Source organism: Globicephala melas, chromosome 17, assembly GCF_963455315.2.
Source record: "Globicephala melas chromosome 17, mGloMel1.2, whole genome shotgun sequence".
Lineage (NCBI taxonomy): Eukaryota > Metazoa > Chordata > Mammalia > Artiodactyla > Delphinidae > Globicephala > Globicephala melas.
In genome coordinates, this window is record NC_083330.1 from 13,042,478 (window position 1) to 13,067,015 (window position 24,538).

The following is a 24,538-nucleotide window of genomic DNA, read 5'->3' on the forward strand; positions in this document are numbered from 1 at the left end:
TGCCTCTCCGTCCCAACTCTTCACTTTAGAAAGCAGAGCCTGGATGCCTGTAGAATCTGGTCTCTTTGTTGCTGCCTGAATCCAGCGAGTTGGTCAACACTGAATCAGAGCGTTCATCATAGAGTGTGACTTCTGTCCTATAGTTAGTGTAGTGAATGGTGTCAGTGAGTAGCTGTCCTCCTGAGGAAGACTTATGAACATAGTGCCTGGGAAGAAATAAGCTTAACTGAAAAAATAAAAACAAGCTGAAAACTTTTCAGTAAGTATTCTAATCTAAAAGCTGATAAGGGCTATGGATTTCATTTTATTTTTGAGAGAGCGAGGTTGTTTTGTTTCATACTTTTATTCTTGGTTTTATACCAAGTGATTATTTGTATTTATCCATCATAAATACTGTATTTAGATATATGTGACTCTTAAGGAATTAGTAAGTAATAATAGTGAGGTATTATGTGTAATGAATTAAAATATTTCTTGGTGAATAATGTTAATAATTTAAGTTATACCTGCATAATTAGTTTTTCTGTGTGTTGGATACACCACTTGAAAAAATGATTTGTGTCGTTCCATTGTCATTTATAGCCACATTAGTAATATCTAGCATGTATTTTTCAAAGTAGTAAATTTCAAAATTTTCTGGCAATATGATGGTCTTGCATTCCCTAGAACTTTTGGTGTTAGGCTCCTACTGCCATTGGTTAGGTAGTCACACTCTTTTGAAATCAGAGAATGAAAGTTAGTTCACCAGTCATTGAAAAGGGGAACTAGAAAGGCATATTGAATAAATCAAATACTTTGACATTTTTAATAACTCCCACATAATTGCCATGTTTATAATTCAGGGCAGGAAATATATCAGAGCTATCCATCAATTAAAAATTATTCTGATCATTACGCTTTATATTCATAAATCCATACATGCACAGATAGTACCTGAAGTAACAACAAATACAATATCTGGGCGACACCCAAATCAAATGTAAGTGGAGAGCATTTAGAACACAAATGGAACATTAAGACAGTCACGATCTCTTGAAATCGGTCCTTCTGGTTGGATTTCCCCTTGATTGGCCTTTTGGACTTGTTTTGACTTCTCAGACCATTTTAGTGGTCATGTTTAGTCTCTAATTTAAATATTAAAACATGTGTTCTTTCAAATCTTAACTAGGATTTTAAAGAAAGGGAAAAAATAAAAGGAAAAAAGATCAAGAGGTTGTTTTCTTATGGTAATGGATGAAAACGATTTAATACATAAAATGCTGGGAAGAAAAAAACGGTACCACAAAAGTGGTTTGGGAATTTTTTTTGCTGCCTTTGGGGCAGTGATTATTTCTATTCTAGAGAAGTAATGCATATTCCGTTCCTCAGTGTCTGAAAAAACCTACCGAGACTCAGGTGTGCATTTTCTTAATTCGAAACCCTCAGAGTATGGTCTTAGGCTCACATGATCAGTCATCTACTTGAAGATTATGGAGGACACTCGAAAGACAGGAAGTGAAGAGAACAACAGGTACCTTAAAATAGGTTAGCTGAGCTTCCCTGGTGGCGCAGTGGTTGAGAGTCCGCCTGCCTATGCAGGGGACACGGGTTCGTGCCCCGGTCTGGGAAAATCCCACATGCCGCCGAGTAGCTGGGCCCGTGAGCCATGGCCGCTGAGCCTGCGCGTCCGGAGCCAGTGCTCCACAACGGGAGAGGCCACAGCAGTGAGAGGCCCGCGTACCGCAAAAAAAAAACCAAACAGGTTAGCCTTCTCGGGGAATTTTGTGAATATTTGAGAAACGAAGGGTTGTCATAAATTAGTCGTTAATAAATAATAAACTGTCACCTGCCTTCACTGATCAAGCTCCCTTTGTTTTTCAAAAACTTGTATCTCCTTCAAGCATCACGTAGTCTAAACAATAAGATGTTTGCCCAAGTACTTTTTTCAGAAGCTTGGAGTCAGCTGTGTCCAGTTCAAGCTCCCGCTGGTTAAGACTGGTTAGGACTGGTTAGGATCACAGACCCTCCAACTGGGCATGCGCGAGTGTCCACTCTGTGACCTTTGACGTCAGAGAGCCAGGAGCTCCGCCATCAAAACGTTGGGTGGGGGGAGGTGGGGGGCTGGTGGTGATGTTCTGGGCATGCGTGTCAAGAAGACTCCTGTAGCTTAGTTAAGCCTGCGCAGAATGATTACTCACCTTTTCCTTATTTCCAGTCACCTTTCCCCATGCTCCCCCTGCCTCGGCTTTATCCCAAGTAAATATTCTGGGCCTCTCGCTTTCAGAGAGGTGGGTTTGGGATCTGTTCTCTCACCTCCTCACTCGGCTGCCTCGTGAATAAACCCTTTCTTTGCTGCAAACCTCATTATCTCAGTGCTTGGCTTGCTGCGCGTCAGGCAAATGAACCTGGTTTGGTAACATATGTAAAATACAGCTTCTGTTGGTGTCAGATGTCATAACGTCATACTGCATAACAACTACACCACGTGTCAGATGATAATGTTCACTTTATATAATTTCATAATATCTTTGAAATTTTTTACAAACCTGATTAAGTGTTTTCTAACACGCGTAACTAGGAAAGGATAGAGCCTTTCATTCAGGAGTGAGGGTGGAATAAAGCAGCCTTCAAAAGCCCCAGGAAGGGCTGACACAAATAGAGGCAGGGTTAGGTTTGGAAGTATTGGGGTGTTCTGGAGCCGGAACTGGGGGTGCAGGTAGGGATAAGGGAGCAGAAGGTGAGCCCTGAAGAGTTGGCACCCTAAGCAGGGTGCATCGGTGCTGCAGGGCTGATTCCCTTATGAAGCTCCTGGCTCTGCTCATGGAGACTTCATTCCCATCAACAGTCTCTCCAGGTATATTTTAATGCAAGATGCTGAGTGGCCATGGCTTTCCAACTGCACCCATTGTGCTTCAAGATGGCGGGGCAGTGGTCCTAACTGTGGATTTCCTGTAGTGAATAGTGGTAGTTTGTCTCTGCAGGCAAAACCCCTTCCGGAGATGAGGAATTAATGAAGCTTTCAATAAATGGCCTCACATATAAAAAGAGGACTGTGAATATGTGATATGGATGATAGAAAGGGGTTAGAGAGTAAGATCAGTGAAAACTGGCATAACTGAGAAAAGCTTCATAGTGGGACTCTGGTCCCCAGGTCTTGCAGGATGGGTAGGATTTGCATAGCTGAAAATAGAGGGCCAGGGCTAGACCTGCATGTTGAGGAAACACAGAAGAAAAGGCACAGAACTAATAAAAGGCATGATAAATTGCATGCAGTATGAAAAATAATAATACTTTAAAGAAACCGCACAGTGGTGCATGTTCAGCCATGAATACCTGGAGTTAGAAGGGACTCCTTAGGTACCGGGTTGCAACCTCAGAGTCATGTGTGGGATGCAGGCTGCAGTTTTGTTTCTTCTTTGCACATATATGTTAATATCCATGAGGCCGAATTTGGGCACAAACGGGGAAACCAAGAGTAATAATTGCTTTAGAGAAAATTCTAAAGAGAAATTTGAAATTCTTTAAAATTCAATGATTATCTTTCTTTGGAAAAGCACACACTATCGAAATATATTTAATTAATTATTTAGCATCAACATTCAAGAATATACGATCACAAATCACTATGTGTTGCTTTAATATTATGCCGATTCAGTAAACCATAAAAGCTTCCCCTTGAAGCATGGTATAAATGAAATGTAATTTGTTTAACATGTCTAAATGACCTTACGAGATTGTGAGTTTCTTTAGAGGAGGACCTGATTCCTCCAGAGCATTAGCATATTCAATAAATGTATGTTTGGTGGTGATTAGATTAATAATAGCTTTAAAACTCGATAAATGAGTAAAAGATTTGAACTGAGGGTCTGGGGAGGAAGTTCTTGATTAGAAATTATAATGGTGACGAATAGTGGACATTTTTTGAGGGGAGCATACTTGATAACTTTGAGCATCAAATAGAAGACAAGTAAAAGATATAGAAAATATCAGAATGAGTCAATGGGAGAACTTTGAGGAATAATTCTCATCAAGGTGAGGGATAGATGAATCCCTCAGGGCCTGGATGAATTTTAGAAAAAAAAAAAGGAAAAGGAAAAAACAAAAAGGACAGAGTTAAGGAATAGAAATCATAGGATGTATTTGGAATGATGAAAAGAAAAGTTATCATTACTTGCAAAAGTGTGGTTCCTTGATTAGGTATAGTATAAGAAAATCAGGTTAAACTGATTTTATAACTATAAAACTATAATTATGTTTAAAATTTTAGAACTCATTGGTTTAGTTTATATGCACATATACACATAATACACGCCTATATAATTTATATTATAGATATACTATTCGTGCTATATAAGTAATTGAGAAATAAACTTTTGTTAGTACTTAATAACAAAATTGTCCGTTTGCCTTGGAGAAATCAGAAATCTGCCCATTTTTCCCTTACATAAAAACTGGAAAGTATTTATTGCTTTTATTTTTTTCCTCAGGTTCACTCTTGTCTCACAGAATATGTATTTTCAGTTTTCTTTCAACAGAACATCCATGAATTTTTGTTTCTTTGTCAACATTTTTATTTCCCCGGGGAACATTTCTGTGGAATCCATTTTTACTTGTATGTGACCAGAGGACCTCTATCAGTCAAGTTCACTAACATCTTCGGCATAATTTCAGGAGGAAATTACAGAGAGCACTGCAGGTCTGCCACTCTCCTGGAGGGGAAATATTAACACCCTCACCTCTTGCTCCCAATATAAAATTCTGGCTAGGAGTGAGTTACTCATTTTCTGAAGGGACATTAATTCCTTAATACCTCTCTAGTCACTTGGTAAATTACCTCTTCCATTACCCCGAACAGTGCTCAGAGATTTCAAGGAATGAACACTTCTAAAGGTGAGAAATACTTAGAAACCCATTATGAAAGTGGTTTCTTTCAAATTTTGTTTTAAATACAGCTTACTGTATGTCTGTATGTACATATATCTGTAGTTATTGAGTGTATGTAGGCATTTATATTTATATAAGGATATTAGAGATTTCACTTATACATTTGTATTAGTTAGGCTCTAGGTTTTCCTTCTATAATAGAAATCCAACATAATAGTAGCTTAAACTAGGTCAGGGCTTTTCAATCTTGGCATTGTTCATGTTTTAAACCATAGAATTCTCGGTAGGCGGGGTCGTCCTGTGTATTGTAGGATGTTTAGCAACATCCCTGGACTCTACCCACAAATGCCAGAAGCAACCATACCCTCTCAGCTGTCTCCTGACACTGCCAAATGTCCCCTTAAGGGCACAGTTTTCCCTTATTGAGAATCAGTGAGCTGGATAGAAATGTATGTTTCACTCATGGGGAGTCCAAGCTGGCGGGGCAGCTGTGCTCTGTGCTGGAGGCCAGACGCTGAGCTTTGTCATCTCTTGGACCTGCCGTGATCATGTGAACCCATAGATCTCCCTCAAGTATCCTGATTCTGGGGGGGCAAGGGCAATGTGTGTTGGTAAAGTGACTCTCTGAGAAAAAAAAAAAAAAGAGCCTGATTGGGGAGCAGGGGACTGATTTCTAGTGTTTGTGGATTTCCATGTTGTAAATATTCCTTCAGTGGCTGCTGTTAAACTATCAATTGTTTAACAACTGGCTTCAAAATTCTTGCATATTTAACAATCACTTTTTGTACGGCAGTATTAGTGGGTGGCAGCATACGGCCACAGAGGAAAGGGAAGGCACAACCTTCTGTCTAAGGGCAAAATGAGGTTCCACTTCCGTTCACCCTCATAGGTTAGAACTTAGTCACATGTTCATCCTAGATGCAAGGGAGGCTGGAATGCTGTGTGTATTCTGGACAGCATCTATCCAGCCAGAGAACCAGGAGAATGTATCACTGGGAGACAGAGAGAGAGAGAGAGAGAGAGAATTTACTTTTTACAGTAGGAAAACCATCAGCCTCTGCCATGTTATCATTTAAAAATTGACCAGAAATCTGAATGAATTTTATCTGAGAGGATCTTAGGAATTTCAGCATTTAAAATATAATAAGTGAGAAGAGATACATCACAGACTTCCTTGAACAGTCAAAGATTCTCTATGCAGCTAACAACAGAGGATGTTGGGTGATTCTTCTTGCAATTTCTTAAACTGAAGGTAAATGTAGCTCTAAAATTCTACACTTTTAGCTCAAGTCTTTTGAAGTAGGTGACCTGTGTACTTCACCTTTTGGACTCACTAGAGAATAAATACAGGATTTTAGAATTAGAATAGGATTAATGATAATGGTAATGATTATAATAGATAACATATATAATAGTATGTATCAGTCACTGTCTAAATACTTTGCATATTTTTGTGGTCTTTTAATCTTCACAACACCCTGCGTAGTAGGCACCATCGTTATCCTTATTTTTAGACAAAATTGAGGCACAGATAGGTTAAGTAACTTACCCAAGGACACATAGCAAGTAAGAAGTGGGGCCAGGATTCTTAGAGATCATCTCTTCTAATGTTCTCTGTGCATTCATCTCTATTTCCTTCTATATCTTCCCCCGTAAGGAGGAGAGGCTCTGGAAGGGTAAAAACTACATTTCCCAGATTCCTTTGCAGCTGAGGTTCTGGGTACACTTTGCCTTCAAATTTTCACCTTTATGATGTGAAGCAGCTTAGTGACAGTTGGGTTAGCAGTAGGAGCAGCTATCTCCTGGCCCCCTCTAAGGTGTTGTGACCTTTCTGGTCATAGAAACTTGGTAGGTTTTTAAAAATTTCCTCATTTGTAAGATGGAGATAATAACATTTCCCTTTTAGGATTGTTCTGAAGATGGAGTGGTCTATTAGGAAGTTGGTTTGGCTAATGACAGAACCAAAATAATAGTTGCTTAAACAAGATGAAAAGTTATTTCTCTGTAATGCAGATGTGCTAATGTGCAGTTCAGGCTTGGTGCAGTGGCTGCAGGATCCTCAGAGTTCAGGCTCCTACCTTGTTGCTTGACAATTGTCAACATTCGGTTTCCACCTGTGGTCTAAGATGACTATGCCCACTTCCCACCCAGTGGTGAAGGGAAAGTGGGTGGTGTGGCTTGTCCTTTAAGGGCAAGACCTGGATGTGGTACCTATCATTTCCACTCAAGTGCTTTTGGCTAGAAGTTAGTCATATTTCACACTTTTGCTGCAAGTATAGTCTTAAAATTGTAGCCTTCGATTGGACACTTACTATCTCAGTTTAGAAGGTTGAATTCTATTACTAATATTATGTGAGAAGTATATCATGGATATTGAGGATGACTAAAGTCTCTGCCATGTGCAAAGCACTTGGTACATGAGCATATTAATAACTGGAATTCTTCACTTTATTGTTTTAGGGTCTTTTATCTCCTAGAAACAATATTATTTCTGATTTCCGTTGAAAAGGTAATATTTTGATATTGTGTTACCTGAAAATTCTCAGAAGCAATGTCTGTCTCTGAATCAAGCTTCAATGGGAAATAGATCCTGAATCAAATGCTAAGAGAAAATGACTTTGTCTTAATAAAAATGATTTTTTTCATTTCTTGCAGAAAAATAATAATAAATAATGAATTTTGGAATCTCATTGGGGTGTTACACACTCCAAGCTCTATGACAGTTTCAGGTGGCAGACCATTTGAATCCTTAATGCTGCTGGTGGCTATAAAAATATTCTAACTATTCCTTTCAAGTGATGAATTATAGAGTTAGCAGTAGACCTGATCAGTAGAACATGGTCAATATGGTTGAGTGCCCACAGTTTTAACTTTAAAAGTAAGAAGAAGTAAATCATGGGAATTGGAATGGAGTAGCCCTTGTAAAAGTTGTGTGGTGAACAAGCTTATCTTCAACATTTGCCTACAGTCTTGTTAGGTTACCTTCTTCTCCTCCTTCACCAGTGCCTAGCCCATAAAGTTTCTGCTCTTCCAAGTACACCTCATCTCACTGTCTTGTTGGTAAAGAGCTGAGTACCTATTGCTACTCCCCCTTTGCAGATAAAGAAGTCCCTCACCCCAGATAAATGAAAGCTAAATGCCTGGGAGAAGGGTACCAGAGGTATTTGGGCGAGGAGACTCTTATCTGTACCTGAAAACTCATCCCATTTTGTCAACTGAGTCTCCATGTACAGAGGTGGGCGCTAGCTAGATTTGAGGGAAACTAAGCATTCCTATTTTGGGCAAAATCTGCACATGGTTATCAGGATGAGTAACTAGGCAAGGGTTATTTGTCTGCTTACTGAGACTATCGATATTTCATAAAGTTTGGAGTGGACTTTGGGTTACAATTGTTAACACTGCTATTCTTGACAAGGGCAGACAGATGCATATCTATAGCTCTCTGAGACTTTTCTATTTACCCAGTTGATTACACCACGTGGAGATGTCTCAGTGGCTCTGTCTAGAGAAATGGTGCTTGGCACAAAAGAAGACATTTAAATACCTTCCCCTGCTTCCTGCACGGCTTAGCTCCCTCTGAGTGGGTTCTTCCACCACTTGAAGCTATATATGAAGGACTAGCGGCCGACAGCACATAACATCTTGGGAGGAATTTTGGAATCCCTCAGCCTCATCTTTGGCCACACAAGTCCCTTTGTTTGTTTATTTATTTACTTATGCTTTAAATTCTACATATTTTATTTAAAAATGCATTTTAGAAACTGGGAGGACGAATACAAATCTTCATTTTTTTGATAAATAACTCTCTCTCTCTCTCTCCGTCTTTTTATCCCATTTTTAGCTCTGGCAGTTCTCCCAGAGCAAGTAATAATAGAGAAGATGTTACAATGAAACAAAAGCTCAAGACATTTCCCAATTGGGCAAAAGTTGGAAAATGTGACTGAAAGAAGCAAAAGTAATCCTATAACAGTGGAGCCTGGAGCTTTCTTACATGACATTGGCAATCATATGTGGCTTCATAGCTTGCAAGACTTAAAAAGAAGCCAAAATTAATATGTGGTTCAAATTTTAAAATACACAAAAAAGGGTAAAATTTACTTTTGTAGCAAGATGCTCAGACCAAAACTCTGTTCCCAAAATCAACCAATGAACCAGAGGAGCATACAGTCTGTTGATGGTAGAAGTTAAGGCAAACTCTGACTTCAAACTCGCCTGCTCATGGTTACTGCCTGGCAAAAGAGCCAAACTTGAACTTGGACTGGGCATTTGTTTCTGTGGACAATACTGGACTCTTCAGGTAAAATAATAATAATCCACTCTACTATTCTTAAGGAAATTGTAAAGTGACTCGAATGCAGACATTTAAGAGTAAAAACCTAGACATTTTCTTCGTAACGTGGACTCCTTTTGTTTTAGCTGGAGTGCTATTCTTGCAGACGTTTAATTCTTTGGGAAGTATTGGTTTTCGCTGCAAAGAATTTACCTGGGTACATGGTGTCTGTAATGTGGAGATCATATATATATATATATATAATGTGTGTAGATCGTCACCAGAGAGAAACAAGGCTGAACATACGTAGGCGGGAGTTTGCCCTCACTCTAGAGGAAATAAACTCAGAATCGCTTGGCTAAACTTAACCTGGGATTAGATTCCAGACTGTCCCCTGCAACAAAGAACTGTCTCACCCAGACTGTCAGTGGTGCCATGAAACCCTGTTACAGGAAGAAACTAGAAAATAATGTGTCCAAGGACCCATAGCCAGCTAGTGGCTGAGGAGCGCTTCGCCCCCAGAAGGCTCTGGAAAGAAAGGTTTCTTCACCCAGTTGGTGATGCAGGCCCAAGGGCCTGTGGCTCATGATGCCATGCCCAAGTTCGGACTTATTTCCATAAACTAAGCATGCTCGCTTAACTTTGCCATACTAATATCGAGTTCAGCTGTCATATAGAGTAGAAAGAGCTTGTTTGTTTTTATTTTCCCTCCAATACAATTTCATTTAAGTATTGAAATAGGGTTCATTTGAATTTTATTTTTGGCTCAGGAGTGAAGTGCTTTTAGAAATGATTCTCAGGTTGGCTCCATCTAATTAAGGATGAGTGCACTGTGTTCTAGATCTTCAGTCATTGTGGACATACCCATGTATTATCCTGAGTGTCTGTCATTGCCTCTTGCCACTTGTTTTTTTTTTTTTTTTTTTTTGGTCCATTCATTCCTTCCACTAATTTTTATTTCAGAGATTTCTTTTGGCTCATGAATAATGCTTTGAAATGACTAACATAACCTAGAAATGATGGGATGTACTTGAGAAGGCAAGATTCAGATCTGATTATAGATTTGACAAATTAGAGACATGAGTAGATGCAAATAGGTGTACAGAATGATACCCTACAAGAAAGAAAACAAATGAGCAAATAAAAGTAACAACTGCTTATATTAATGATATGTGGTCATATTTCTGATTAGAAATTCACTCTTAAAACATTTTTCACCGAAGAAACCATTTTTAAAAATTGAGCTATATTTGACACACAATATTATATTCGTTTCAGGTATGCAACATAATGATTCAGTATTTGTACTCATTGTGAAATATCACTATAATAAGTCTAGTTAACAACTGTCACCACACTTAGTTACAGAATGTTTTTATTGGGACAAGAACTTTTAAGATCTACTCTCTCAGCAACTTTCAAATATACAGTACAGTATTATTGACTACAGTCACCATGCTGTAAGTGACATCCCCAGGACTTATTTATTTTACAACTGAGAGTTTGTACATTTTAGCTCCCTGTACCCATTTCACGGACTCCCTAACCCCTGCCTCTGGCAATCACTAATCTGTGAACTTGTTTTTGTTTTTTTTTTTTTAGATTCGACGTATAAGAGAGATCATACAGTTTTTGTCTTTCTCTGTGAGACTGTTTCTACTTAGCATAATGTCCTCAGGGTCCATCCATGTTGTTGTAAATGGCAAGATTTCATTCTTTTTTATGGCTGAGTAATACTCCATTGTATGTATATGTGTGTATACACACACACACACTACATCTTCTTTATCCATTCATCTGTCAATGGACACTTAGGTTGTTTCCATATCTCGGCTATTGTAAGTAATGCTGCTATGACATGGGGGTGCAGATATCTTTCTGAGCTAGTGTTTTCATTTTCTTTGGATAAATACCCCAAAGTGTAATTGCTGGATCATATGGTAATTTTATTTTTGCATTTTTTGATGAATGTCCATACTGTTTTTCAATTTTCATTCCCACCAACAATGCACAAGGGTTCCCTTTTCTCCATATCCTCCCCAACACTTGTTATTTCTAGTCTTTTTTGATAATAGCCATTCTGACAGGTGTGAGGTGATATGTCATTGTCATTTTGATTGGCTTCTCCATGATGATTAGCGATGTTGAGCATCTTTTCATGTACCTGTTGGCCACCTGTATGTCTTCTTCGGAAAAATGTCTGTTCAGATCCTTCTGCCCATTTTTAAATTGGATTTTTTGGATTTTATTGCTACTGAGTTGAATGAGTTCTTTATATATTTTGGATATTAACTGCTTCTCAGACATATGATTTGCAGATATTTTCTGCCATTCAGTAGGTTGCCTTTCCATTTTTTGATGGTTTATTTTGTTGTGCAGAAGCTTTTCGACTTGATGTAGTCCAACTGGTTTATTTTTGCTTTTGTTGCTTTTGCTTTTGGTGTCAAATACAAAAAATCATTGCCAAGACCAATGTCAAAGAGCTTACCGCCTATGTTTTCTTAGAAACAATTGGATATGATTTATACAAACATTCACTTTGGAGAATTTATAAAAATCTGGAAAGAGGTTTTAATGTAAGTTTTTAAAGACATTTTATTGGATTTATTGTCTTAGATTTGCATTTCTCATCATCTCACATCTGGATAACCTCCAGTCCTCTTACCTGCTGCTTACCTGCTGCTAAAGAAGTGTCCCTCACAATCTCTCCCCACCAGAGTACACTTGCTAAAATTTAAATCTGATTGTGCCGTTATCCTGCTTACAATCCTTCAACCTTTCCATTAACTTTCCAAAGCACCTGTGGAAAAATGTTAAGACCCCTGCCAATCCTGTAACTGTCCCCTCCCCCTACAGGCTGTGCAGCCTCAAACCAAACAGAGCTATTTGTAGTTTCCTTCCCTAGCCAGCCTTTTCTGTGCCTGGCCGTGTTTGCATTTGGAGGAACCTTGACGCAGTTTGTGTGCTCAATAAACTCACTTATCTTTTAAAACACAAATAATGCTGTTTCTGTCAACTGTCCCCACTAGCAGTTATAGATTCCCCCTGCGTTCTCATAATAATTTCTGCATGTCTCTATGACAACACTTAACTATATTGTATTTTAATTATCTATTTACCCATCTGACTTTGCCACTGAGTGTTGGACTCCTGTTCGTGAGGACCTTGTCTTGTTCACGTTTGAATCCTCCATATATTATATATTTTCTGGTGTGTAGTAGATGCTCAACAGATATTTGGAGAGCCAGAGAATAAATAAGTGAATACATGTTGAATATGTAAAAATTATACTAGAGTCAAATTTAGTCAGTCGCTTTCACGAGCTCCTCTTAATCAACTTCGTCTTTTTTGTCAAAGCGTTCTGTAAAGAGATTTATCTCAAAGTTTGCTTGTGGCATATTTAAAATATAATTGAGGTTATTATTATAAGCTAAACAGACAATTTTCTATATTCAGTTTTGTGGATATTGAGGGAATATTTTGATAAGCAAACAGGATGTAAAAGTGTATTCAAAATAAACTCAAATAGCATGACTTAAAGGGCTGTGTTATTTCAGTTTCATTAGACAGCAAGCACATTTGCAGTGTCCAGTAATCTGGTGAATTACTACTAGAGCAATATTTTTAAAACCTGCTTCTAAAAAGGTCTTTTACCAACTAGAAAGAGGCTAGTTTTTGCTAGATGATTTAATATTTTATATGTACATTTAAGGGAAGTTGAGCTTAACTGCAGTCCTCCTTACTTTAAAGGAAAAAACAATAACTTTCTTCCCGAAATGTCCTCCTGGTCATTTTCTTTTCCATGTAATTAGTTAACCTGTGAGAGTCCTGCTATTAGTATTCATCCTAAATTCCTGCCCTGAGGAAATTTCATGGATTAAATTCATGATCCCTTGTGGAATGTTTACTGTATAACATTTACCAAAGAAAAACAAGGAAGATAATTACCTTATGAGGAACAGCCCTACCCTGAGGTATTATTATTTATTTTTTTAGATCGAAGTATAGTTGATTTACAATATTGTGTTAGTTTCAGGCATACGGCATAGTGATGAGGTATTATTTTGAAACAACAGAAAATGTTGCAGTTTCCAGATACTAAAATGGAGTCAGTGAGAAAGCTGGTAGACACTGAAAAATGGGAACATTTCACCAAACCAAATTCTAAGCGGAACAAGTCAAACCATAGTGTGTTGGAGGTCATCTTGTTGTTATCAAACTTCACACATCCAGGAGTCACCAGAAATGGGCCATCTAAGTTTTCTTTTCAACTTTACCATGAATGTGTGACTTTCATTTGTAAAATGAGAAGTAGTTGTTTGCTTACCCAGTAGTGTCAAGGCAGCATTTAAAGAAATTAATCTAAACATCTTCTAACAAGTACAAAGTCATTTCTCTTTTACCCAAAGTGAATTTAGATAGAAATCGCTGTTGACCTGCAATAAATAGACTGCCAGATATTTCTGCAGCAAAAACAGGTTTATTCAGAATGAGCAGAGAATAGCAATTCCGGGTCTGCAACCATGGGGAGCGTGTGCAAGTTTTCCCAGGGCAAGAGAAGGAGAACATTTTTACAACAGGGGTGGAGGGTGGGAAAAGAAAACTGGGAGGGCTGTAGTGCACAAAGAGTCCATTTTCATTGACTGAGTCCTTGGCAGGAAAGAGTAGTCTACTTCCTATTGGGCTCTGCTACAGTTGCAGGGTGTGAGAGCTCCACGGCTGGTCTCCTGGCTCTATTTAATTGAGGTTTCTGTTTATTAATTTTTTACATAGTAGTAGGCTTAGTACCCACTAATGAGATGGACCAAAATAAAAATAAACTAGCACGGAAGGATAGTCAAGCTCTGGGGGAAATGAACAGGTACTTTACCTTGATATCAGGTAATTTAAATACAAGTCTCTTTAAAAAAAGTTTTGAAGATCATTGTTTAGTATTTTCAAGTATTTTAAAAGTTTATGTCAAAGGTTGAATATCACTTCTAAAAGAAAGCTTATATATAGGTTATTTCAAATGTTCAGAGGTTATGTCTGATGGGAATCCACTGGAGGGCAGTATGTAGTAAGAGTTCTGACTTGCCTGGAATATTGATTTGTTTCAGAACGTAAACTGAATATCACATTACTGCTCAATTTTTTTAAATGACATACAGTTCTGCTGTCTGTTTTAGAGTTTAAAAAGATTTCCCACATTTAGTGCCTGAATTAATCTGTGTATTTCGATTGGGTGTGAAAATGATGGGGCTGATTATATGTTGAAAGCATCTCTGTCTTACTGATAAGTCAAAAAGTGTGAATTCAAGTTTCTGCACTCATTGAACAGTGATGTATTTCAATCTGGCTAGACTTTAATTTATACTCTATTTCCCTAGGGAAGAAATTGGGTTTCTGGAGACAGCTGTCATTAATTGAAGTTAGGTCACACTGCCTCACATGCCTTCACCCCAGAACACTGAGTGCAATGTTCTGGATCGTAACAGCTGCCTGTGTAGGACCCACTCCCTCCACGACGAAATGTATTTAATTTGATTTCTGCACATTAAAGACACACCTGTGAGAGAGCTTAGAATTCAGTTTGTTCATTTAACTGTAAAGAAATACTATATTTGACTGAAAAGTCATCTTTTGCTTATAATAGTACTTGCCCTCTCACCCATAGTTCCTTCCTTCCTTCATCCATCCATCTATCCTTACATGCATCCATCCATCTATCTATCCTTACATCCATGCTTACATCCGTCCATCCATCGATCCATTAATTTATTCAGTATTTATTGTTCTTCTACAATAAATGTGCTCTACAGCCCTGGGTTTGCAAGGTGATTATGATATTTCAGTTCAGAAGTATTGCATAGGAAAAACTTTACTCAGAATATCAAGACTTGGTGAACTTTAGGTCTTCCTCAAACAGTGATAACAGACGTGTGTATAGCCTCTGAACCAGGCGCTAATTATGAGCTCTCTACATGCCAACCCTGTGAGATAGGTTCCATCATCATCATCGTCATCATCATCCCCATTTACAGATGAGTACATGGAAAGACAGAAAGATCAAGTGCCTTGGCTGTGGTCACCTAGTATGAGGGTCAGAGCCAGAGTTTGGGGTTTGCTCCAGACCACGTGCTCTGAACAGCTAACCAAGGTACATTTCTCCTCAAGAGCAGGGGTTCCAAGTAAAGCAAAAGTCAGCTTGGAAAATAGCTAATTTGAGGATGGCTTTGTGCTTTTGTGAAAGAGAAAATGTACTAGGCAATTAAGGAAATGTTTTATTCAGCCTACTGCAGTAGGAAGAATGTTCATTAAGGAATGCCTCAAAGAAGAAAGAGGGAACTTAGAATTTCATAAAACAAGGCAGTCATTGAGGAAACGTGGGGCTAGGTCTTATCTCCCAATCTGCAAGGGCAGACTCACTTGTGTTAGCTGTTTGGGCATTTCTTGGAACCCAAATTGTCACGACATGGTGGAAGGATTTCTTGACCCTGTTGCTACTTTCCAAGAACACCGGGCTCAGATAAATCTCAACGTTGTCAATCCCCACTTGTGTTCAACACGTAGAATCCCATTCCTTGCTGAATAGCTGAGAGGCAATCATAAACTTCCCAAGTGGAACGAAGCTGGGCTAGGAGATAGTCTTGAGAGGACTCTGGTTGGCCTTGTTCCTGCAAAATCATTTGAATTATCTGTTGGGAGGTGGTGGCAAAGGTCGGCAGTTTTGAGGGGCTGGATCAGGTATCTTCAGAGAGGGATGCCTACAATGAAAAAGGTATATATTATTATCAAAGGTTGTATCAAAATAAAAAGCCAGGAGTTGAACTCTGAGAGTAACCAGATCAGTGGATTCCAAAACATTGGTGGAGAAAAATCTTGCAGGACTACTTGTGGAGTTTACCGAAGTTCCGGAGCCAGAATGTCAATGCTTTTGATGATGTGGTCCACAGCTCCGGTTACCTCTCTTATACAAAAATGCATGACCCTAGTATTTCATGGGACTTCCCTAGTAGTCCAGACAGGACTCTCCCTTTGCATCCAGGAGGAAGTCTAGCCCATGCGTGGTCTGCTGTGGCGCTGAGTCCTTTGAGGTTTATATCAAGTCCTTGGATTTCAGCCCGAGGGGCTTCTTCATATTCTGGGGGAAAAGGTGAGCTGCTAGGCAACCTAGAGTCCCCCTAGGGATCTGGGCAGATAGTTATCTAGGCAGATTACACAGATAATAAAATAACCTTCTATAGCCTCTTCTTAGAGCACACCAGTAATCCAAGGAAAATGTTCCATTTTAACAGAGAGAAGGCCAAATTCTATTGCAATACCAGTATACTGTTTGATATGAAATCTCCTCTTGAAAATCTTATAAATAAATTCATTACAATAGGCAGAATAATGGCCCCTCCTGAAGATGTCCACTTCCTAATCCCTAGGACCTGTGAATATGTTACGTTACATGGTGAGAGGTAATTATGGTTGCAGATGGAATTAAGGTTGTCAGTCATTTGACAAAATAAGGGTATCCTGGATTGTCTGGTGGTCACAGTGTGATCATGATGATCATTTAAATGTGGAAGAGGCAGGCGGGGAGAGTGTCAGAGGATGCAATGTGAGGAACACTCACCACTTGTTGCTGACTGTAAAGCTGCAGGGGGGCGGTAAATTGAGGATTCCAGGCAGCCTCTACCAGCTTGCAAAGGAAAGACAATGGATTCTCTTCTAGACCCTCCAGGAAGAACGTGGTTCTGATGATATCCTGATTTTTGCCCAGTGAGACTCATGTTGAATTTCTGAACCATAAGATGATAAATGTGGGTCAGTTTAGGCCACAAAATTTGTGGTAATTTGTTACAGCTGCGATAGGAGACTAATACACCCATCAAATTTTAGGCCACTTTGATCATAACAACAACAACAAAATTCCGTTTCAGCAAAACTTCCACACCTTTGTATACTCATTCAGGGTGTGCCCTACACTTTTCTCTCCTCATTCTGGAATAGTCCTTCTACTTTAGGACAAAACTACTGTCATTTCCTTGACACAAACATATCCCTTATAGCACAGCTTCTCAAAGTAGCAAAAATGAAAATGCTCTTTAAGAGACCCAAGTACATACCCTCTCTCTATATCACAAGAATAAGAGGCAAAATACATAAACTTAAAATTATGCTTAGTAACCGATGTTTCAGTATTCTATCTGAGAAATTATCTAGACATCCAGTAACCATTGATTAACTCAAGTTAATACCAGTGCAAGGTTTAAGTTGCCTAAAACTCTTGGGAATTGTCTTCAAGTTGACATACTACTGCTTATAATTAAGAGTCTACCTAAGCTGATGTGCTGACAGCTTTTAAGTCTCCCTTTTCCCTCTCCCTCCTTCTGTCCCACCTTTAGGCAGGTTGATCAGGAAGCCCAGGTGCTTCCTCCTTTGGTGCCCAGGTCGGGGTTGTGGGACAGGAGTTCAGTCCATGCAAGCCCCTGCCTGCACGTGGGAAACTGCACTCCAGCCCTGCCCCTAACCACCTTGAAAACGGAAAGCCAATCTCCTTTCCTTGTTCTTTTGTAAGCCATTTTGGACCTATCTGGGAGGCCTGCCCTGCTCTCTCCAGAAAGGCATCTTCTGTGAGTAATAAACCTTTTCCTACCTTCTTGGTGTTTGTGTAGCGTCATCAGCCTACAATCTTTTTTTATTATTATTTTTTTTTATTTTTGGCTGCGTTGGATCTTCGTTGCTGAGCACGGGCTTTCTGTAGCTGCGGCGAACAGAGGCTGCTGTTCGTTGCAGTGTGCAGGCTTCTCATTGCGGTGGCTTCTCTTGTTGCAGAGCACGGGCTCTAGGCGCGCGGGCTTCAGTAGTTGTGGCGCACGGGCTCAGCTGCTCCGTGTCATGTGGGATCTTCCTGGACCAGGGATCAAACCTGTGTCCCCTGCATTGGCAGGCGGATTCTTAACCACTGCGCCACCAGGGAAGTCCTCAGCATCCAATCTTAACCACATTTTGGGTCCACGACACTATTGAAATAAAATTTGTCAGAAGAGTGATTCAATTTTGGTTAAACATATTTACATTTTTCGTAATCTTAAACATTTAGTAGAAGGAATGTTATCTTATTCAATCAGCAAACTTGCATATGGTTAGGGAAAACATGTCCAAGTAGAATAAAAGTCTCCATGTAAATTATACTTACACTAATCTAATAGAAAATACATAGCTGTTTTTAATTAAATCAAAATGATTAAACTAGCCTTGTTTGCCAAGGATAGACCTACATTATGTGAACTTCCTAAAACATTTCTGAGTTCATTTCTATAAGGAGACCTTTTTTTTTAACATTTGAGGAGTTTCAATTTCCTTAATATCTGAAAATTTTAGGAATATTTAAATTATAAGTGCTTCTTATCACTATACCAATCAGAATAAGGCTCCTTTAAGAGATTTTATAATCTAATTATTAATACCATGAAAAGGTAGGAAAATGTTATGTACTTACACAAAGAACATACAACCAGACACAAATAGAGTTATAGCTTTATTTTTTAAAAACTTCAGCCATGGGTTAAGCATAAACACAGAAGTACAAACCTCACCAGTCTAAATCTAAGAGGGTTTTATCACTAGGACGTACAAATTCTTAATTTGTTTGAACTCAAAATAGACAAAAAGGAAGCATAAAGGGCTAACATACCAGATTCTCTGTTGTCTTTCAACCAAGAGAAACAAGATCTCTATAAATCATTAACACGTTTATAGAAATCACAAAATGATCAGACCGTGAAACCAAAAGAAACCAGCACCAGGTATGAAACAAGTACTCACAAGGAATCAAATCAAATCTTTATTATGCTATGGGTGGACAAGAGTCCAGAACACAGGATCAGGAGCTGAGCTCACTTTTGGGTCCCTGGACTGTCACTCAGGAACAGAGCACTAAAGGCTCTGAGATGCCTCGTTACCTGGTAGGAGACAATGGAATCATAAGGCTAAGACCAATGTCATCTGAGTCACAGCATCAAATCCTAAAAGACAAAATGCACCAATTAAGATGATTTTACTCAGGCTGTTGCAGCAGAGAGAGCATTCTCTAGTGATAAATGTCTCGGAGCAGAGGGAGAAAACTTGAGGTTTAAAAAAAAATGACAGTCATTAAGGAAGGGTGGAGGTGGGTCTTACTTTAGAACATGCAGGAACATGGTGGTCCTTTGTAGTCAACCCATTAGCTACTTAGCCATTTTGCCATTTCTCAAACATGAAAGAGTTACAAAAGGGTAGGGAGGTTTCTCAACTGTCACCGCTTACCAGGAGCACAGGGCTCAGATGAAGGCCAGCATTGTCACTTTATAATAAGCTATTTGCTTCACCAGCTCTTTGACTATGGAACCCTGAGGCACAAGGCAGGTGGTATAATAATAACCTTTGGGAGGGCTTTCCATGCCTTGTAATGTCAGGTACTATGTGGAAATTTGGTAACATTCAAAAAGATTTTTTAGGCACCACATGACTTTGTGTATTTGAAGATTAAAAAAACCCATTTCATGCTTCTAAACATTTTTAGAGATGACCTGAAATGGAAATTACTAAACAGAAAACCATCTTTAAATTAGTTACCATTGAACTTGCAGGGTGAGGAATTTGAGTGATGTTAAGGACAAAGAGACATGTTCTAGAAGCATCTGCTATGACTGAGGGGTGAACAAGGGCCAGGACTTCTGGTCATCTACTTAAAACGGGCAATTTTAGCTTTCTCTGAAGAGGTGCTTTATGGAAGCAAGGGCAGAGGAAGACTTTGTTTAGCACCTGTGAGAACATTAGGGACCCACGGAGATTAGATATTATGCATAACAGTTTGAGAAATGTTAGACCGCGTGAATTAGACTGCTCCAGAGTGGCTGCTGGCATTTCAATCTGCAGAGTAGGGGCAGTAGCTCAGCAAAGCTGGTAGAGACCAGCGGATCCTGCCAGAGCTGTGTTTCCACTACGGCATAATAATTCAAGATGTAGCTTCCAGAAATGTTCCATGTGTGAAGGAAATGGATATTCTCCAATTCCTGATTTAGGGTTCAATGCATGTTTACTAGATCCAGCATGTTAATCATGACATTCATGATTTTTTAACTTATTTTTAAAACCTGCTTATTCTATCCATTATGAGAAATGAGTCAAAAAATCTCCTTTTGCGATGTGAATTCACCCACGTTTCCTATCATTTTTGCTTTTATTTTTGAAATTATGCTCTTAGGTACAAGTGAATTTAGAATTGTTTAATCCTTTTGGTGAGCTGAAACTTTTATCATAACACAGCAAAAGTGTTTTTGCCCTAATTTCTGTTTTGTCTGATGTTAGTATAGCTATCCACCTTTTCTACTGGTTGGTATTTGCCTTATATAATTATTTTCATCCCTTCATTTTCAACCTTTTTTTTTTTTCCCTTACGTGTCTCTTCCTTTTTTCATGTAGCTGAATTCTGACTCCCTATATGAAAATTTCTGCCATTTAACTGAAAACTTCAACTATTTCCATTAATCCATTTAAATATATTGTAAGAGCTAATATATATATTTTATATATATAATATATATATCCCTGCCATTTTAATTTTGTGCTTTTTATTTTTCTTGTTTTTTCTGCTTCTTTTTTCCCCCTTCATTTTGTGCCTATTTTTAATTGATTGGGAGCTCTTTTCCTTCTTCTACTTTTCCCCCTGTGTTTACTCTTAAACTCATAACATGCATATTTAACTTAGAAAATTAAAATTTAAGCAGTATTTCTATCATTCTGGGTCCAGCCAGGAAAAGAGGAACCACTTTAAGCCTTTCAGTAGAAGGTATTTACTACAGGCGATTGCCTACAGAGGTAATGAAAATGCAAAGAAGCTATATAGAGGGCAGTAGTTCAGAGGTGAACAATAGCAGGAAGTTGCGTTCACTTCTAGTGTTGCAGGGGCAATGGAAAAGGAAGTCCAAATGTTATACATGTTACATCTTCTTAGTAGGTCTTCAATTCCTTTGAATCTGCTTTCAACATTTTTCATCTCTTTGTTGTCTACATTCTTTGCTTTCTGTGTAGTGTTGTCCAATACCTCCATGTTTCCTAATTCTTATCTCAGGTCTGCTATTTAACCATTGTAGGCAGTTCTAAAATTAAATGATTACATCATTCATTTCTACAACTTCTCTTTGGTTCTTTAAAATATCTGCCTATTTATTTTTTAATGGTATCTTGCTCTTGTGTCCCACTTTTTTGTTTCTTTAAACACATTTAACATAATTCTTTTGTATTATGCGCTTGAAAATCCTAGTGTCTTATTTTTCTGCAGGTCTGATTCTGTTGTTGGTTGTTTTTGCTGACTCTCACTCACAGTGGCTTTTCTCATGTGTTTTATTTTTGTTGTGAACTTACATTTGTTGGAAGTGTTTCTGAGAATCTTTCAGTCTGAAAGACTGAAAGTGTTCAATCATGTGTTCTTTTGGGGAGTACTTATGTTTGCTCCTACCATTACCTGGGGCGTGATAAACTTGCACACACTTTAAACAACAACTTTTGGTCAGCAGTTTTTAGGGCTATGCAAAAACTATGAATCAGGCCCCAAACCTGAATGAGGTCTGACCAGTGATCAAGAATTTTCAGGGAAGACTTTTTTTTTTTAGCTCTATCTAGAACCAAGACCAAGAGAGAAAACTTTCTCAGCAACTGCTTTTGTGGAAAGGTTATTTTTTTCCTAGTTTGTCCTCTTCCTAACAGTGTATTTCTCCCAGGATGCTGCCTCTAAGTGAATGGCCTTTGATCCAGCCCCCTTTTCTACAAAGGCCCCAGGCTTTCTCCCCACACCCTCGTGTACTGAAGTTCCAGGCTTCGGGGTGGTGGTCCCCAAGCATCTCTCAGATCCAGTGCTCACTACTTCCCTCAACTCATGCTTCTCCTTTGCTCCTCTTCTCTGTGGGTTTTGTTTTGTTTTGTTTTCTGTTTAAATAATCCTTCTATTTATTTATTTATTTATTGGCCGCACCTTGTGGGATCTTAGTTCAGTCCTGACCAGGGATTGAACCTGTGCCTTCTGCAGTGAAAGCACGGAGTCCTAACAACTGGACAACCAGAGAATTCCCTCCGTGTTTGTTTGTTTGTTTGTTTGTTTTTCTCATTTTCTCCCAGGCTTATTCAATTTTTCAAAAGAATTTTAAGAATATATTTTATTAAGCATTTTTAGAAGCTATGTCTAGAGGGTAAAAATTCCATTCATAAAATAAAGATGTTGAAATATCAAAGAAAAGGGTAGCAATTTCACAAGTTATCTTCTGCAATAGTATAGAGACACTATTCAAAAGGCATTTCTTTGTTTTTCTTAATATCTTCCTCTGTTTACTATGTGTCAAGCTCTCTGCTAAGCACTTTGCATACATTATCTCATTCAATCCCTGTCACAACTCCGTGAAGTAGATGTTATTATTATTTTCCCATTTTGCACCTTAGGAAAACAAAACTCAGAAATATTAAAAAAACATACTCCAAATCATATAGAAATAAGACTTAGAAATGCATTTGAACCTTGGTCTCTCTGACTATAAAATCCATGTTTTCATCCACTCTTCTATAAAGTTGAGTACAAATGAATGGGCTGCTCTACACTCAGTCAAGAAGCCTTTATAAAACCTTCCTCGTCTTGAGCCAGAAGGCTAGTTATTACATTTGTAATCTTTGACTAAAGTGATGTTGTGATAAGACTTTGAAGTTGGCGCCATGAATTAATTAAAAATATGAAAATTATAACTAGAATTTAATTAGCATTCTGTTCAGTGTCTATGAAAGTTAGAAAATGATAACAGCCTTTGGAAGCTATTTTCAATTTTAAGAAGTGAATTGTCTGAATAGAACAAGTGACAAAGCAGCGCTAAAAGATCTGCTCAACAGAGTATGTAGAAGGCAAATTCTATTTTTACTGCTACTTAAACAGAAGAAATAGGTTAACATTTAAGTGAATAACATTAAACAATAAAAAACAAATTTTTGTACTTAAAATTATTATAAGATTGTTATAACGCGCCTTAATTTTCTCCTGTTTCTTTTATTCTTTTGTAAAGATGCCATGCAGAGCTTTGGAAATAAAAAAGTTATTATCAGGGAGCGTCTTTTTTTCCTAGACTTTTGTACAGTTGACTTTTAGATCATAGTGTTAGTTTGAGTTTTCCCAGCAGCAGATTTTTCAAAAGATAAAAGTATGTTCAACTGATCATTCAGACGAAAGCAAAGCCTTTAGGTAAAAAGCTAGTTCTGCCATAGATAAAGTGATAAAACTTAAAATTTATTAAATAACTGATGTAAATATTAAAGGCTCATCTATTAGGAAGAAGATGGAAGTAAAACTGAGTAAGAGGCATGGTAGCGGTTACTACCTGTTTCACTTGTCTCTTTCTGTAAACAAGCCACCCCCAACTTATTGACATGCAACGATCATTTATTATTAGCACCTGTCACAGATCTGAGGATGGATTGGACAGGTAGGCAGTTTTCACTGAGGGTACCTCAGGCAGTCATAGTCAGACAGTGGCAGGGGCTGGAGTCATCTTGATGACTTAATGGCTTCTCAGCTCACTGTCTGGCACACAGGCTGGGCACATGCAAACAGCGGTAGCTTGTTGTGGTGGGGTCTCAACGCCTATCTGCTCCCTGCCTCTGCAGGAACCTTACAACCAATATCTGTGAGCGCTTGCTTGGCACATCTCACTAGCAGTCACCCCCTTTCAGTTCGGTGACAATGTACACACACCTCCCATACCTGAGGCCACAGCAATGACCTGTCACTCTCGTATTTCACCAACACGTTGGGAAGAAATGACCTAACTTCAGAAAAAAGAAAGGTAAATAAAGTCCATCTATACTACTGGCAATCTCAAGGGAGAGAAACCAGATTTCTCCAGCAAAATATTTTCACTTTAACTTTTGTAGCTTTATCTGTGCTTTGAAAAGCATTTTTTTAAAAATAATAGACTTTAATTTTTAGAGCAGTTTTAGGTTTATAGAAAAATTGAATAAAAAGTACTGAGTTCCCATATGCTCCCTCCTACGATTTCCCCTATTATTAACATCTTTCATTAGTGTGGTTCACTTGTTATAGTTATTGAACCTATATTGGTACACTATTATTAACTAAAGCCCATAGTTTACATTGGGGTTCACTCTTTGTGTTGTGTAGTTCCATGGGCTTTGACCAGCGCAGAATGTCATGTGTCCACCATTATAGAGTTTCACTGTCCTAAAAATCCCCTGTGCTTCCCATTTATCCTTCACTCCCTTTTCTCCTCTCCACCCCAACAGCTGCTGATCTTTTGATCAGATCTCCATAGTTTTGCCTTTTCCAGAATGTCATATAGTTGGAATCATACAATATGTAGCCTTTTCAGACTGGCGTCTTCCATGTTGTAATATGCATTT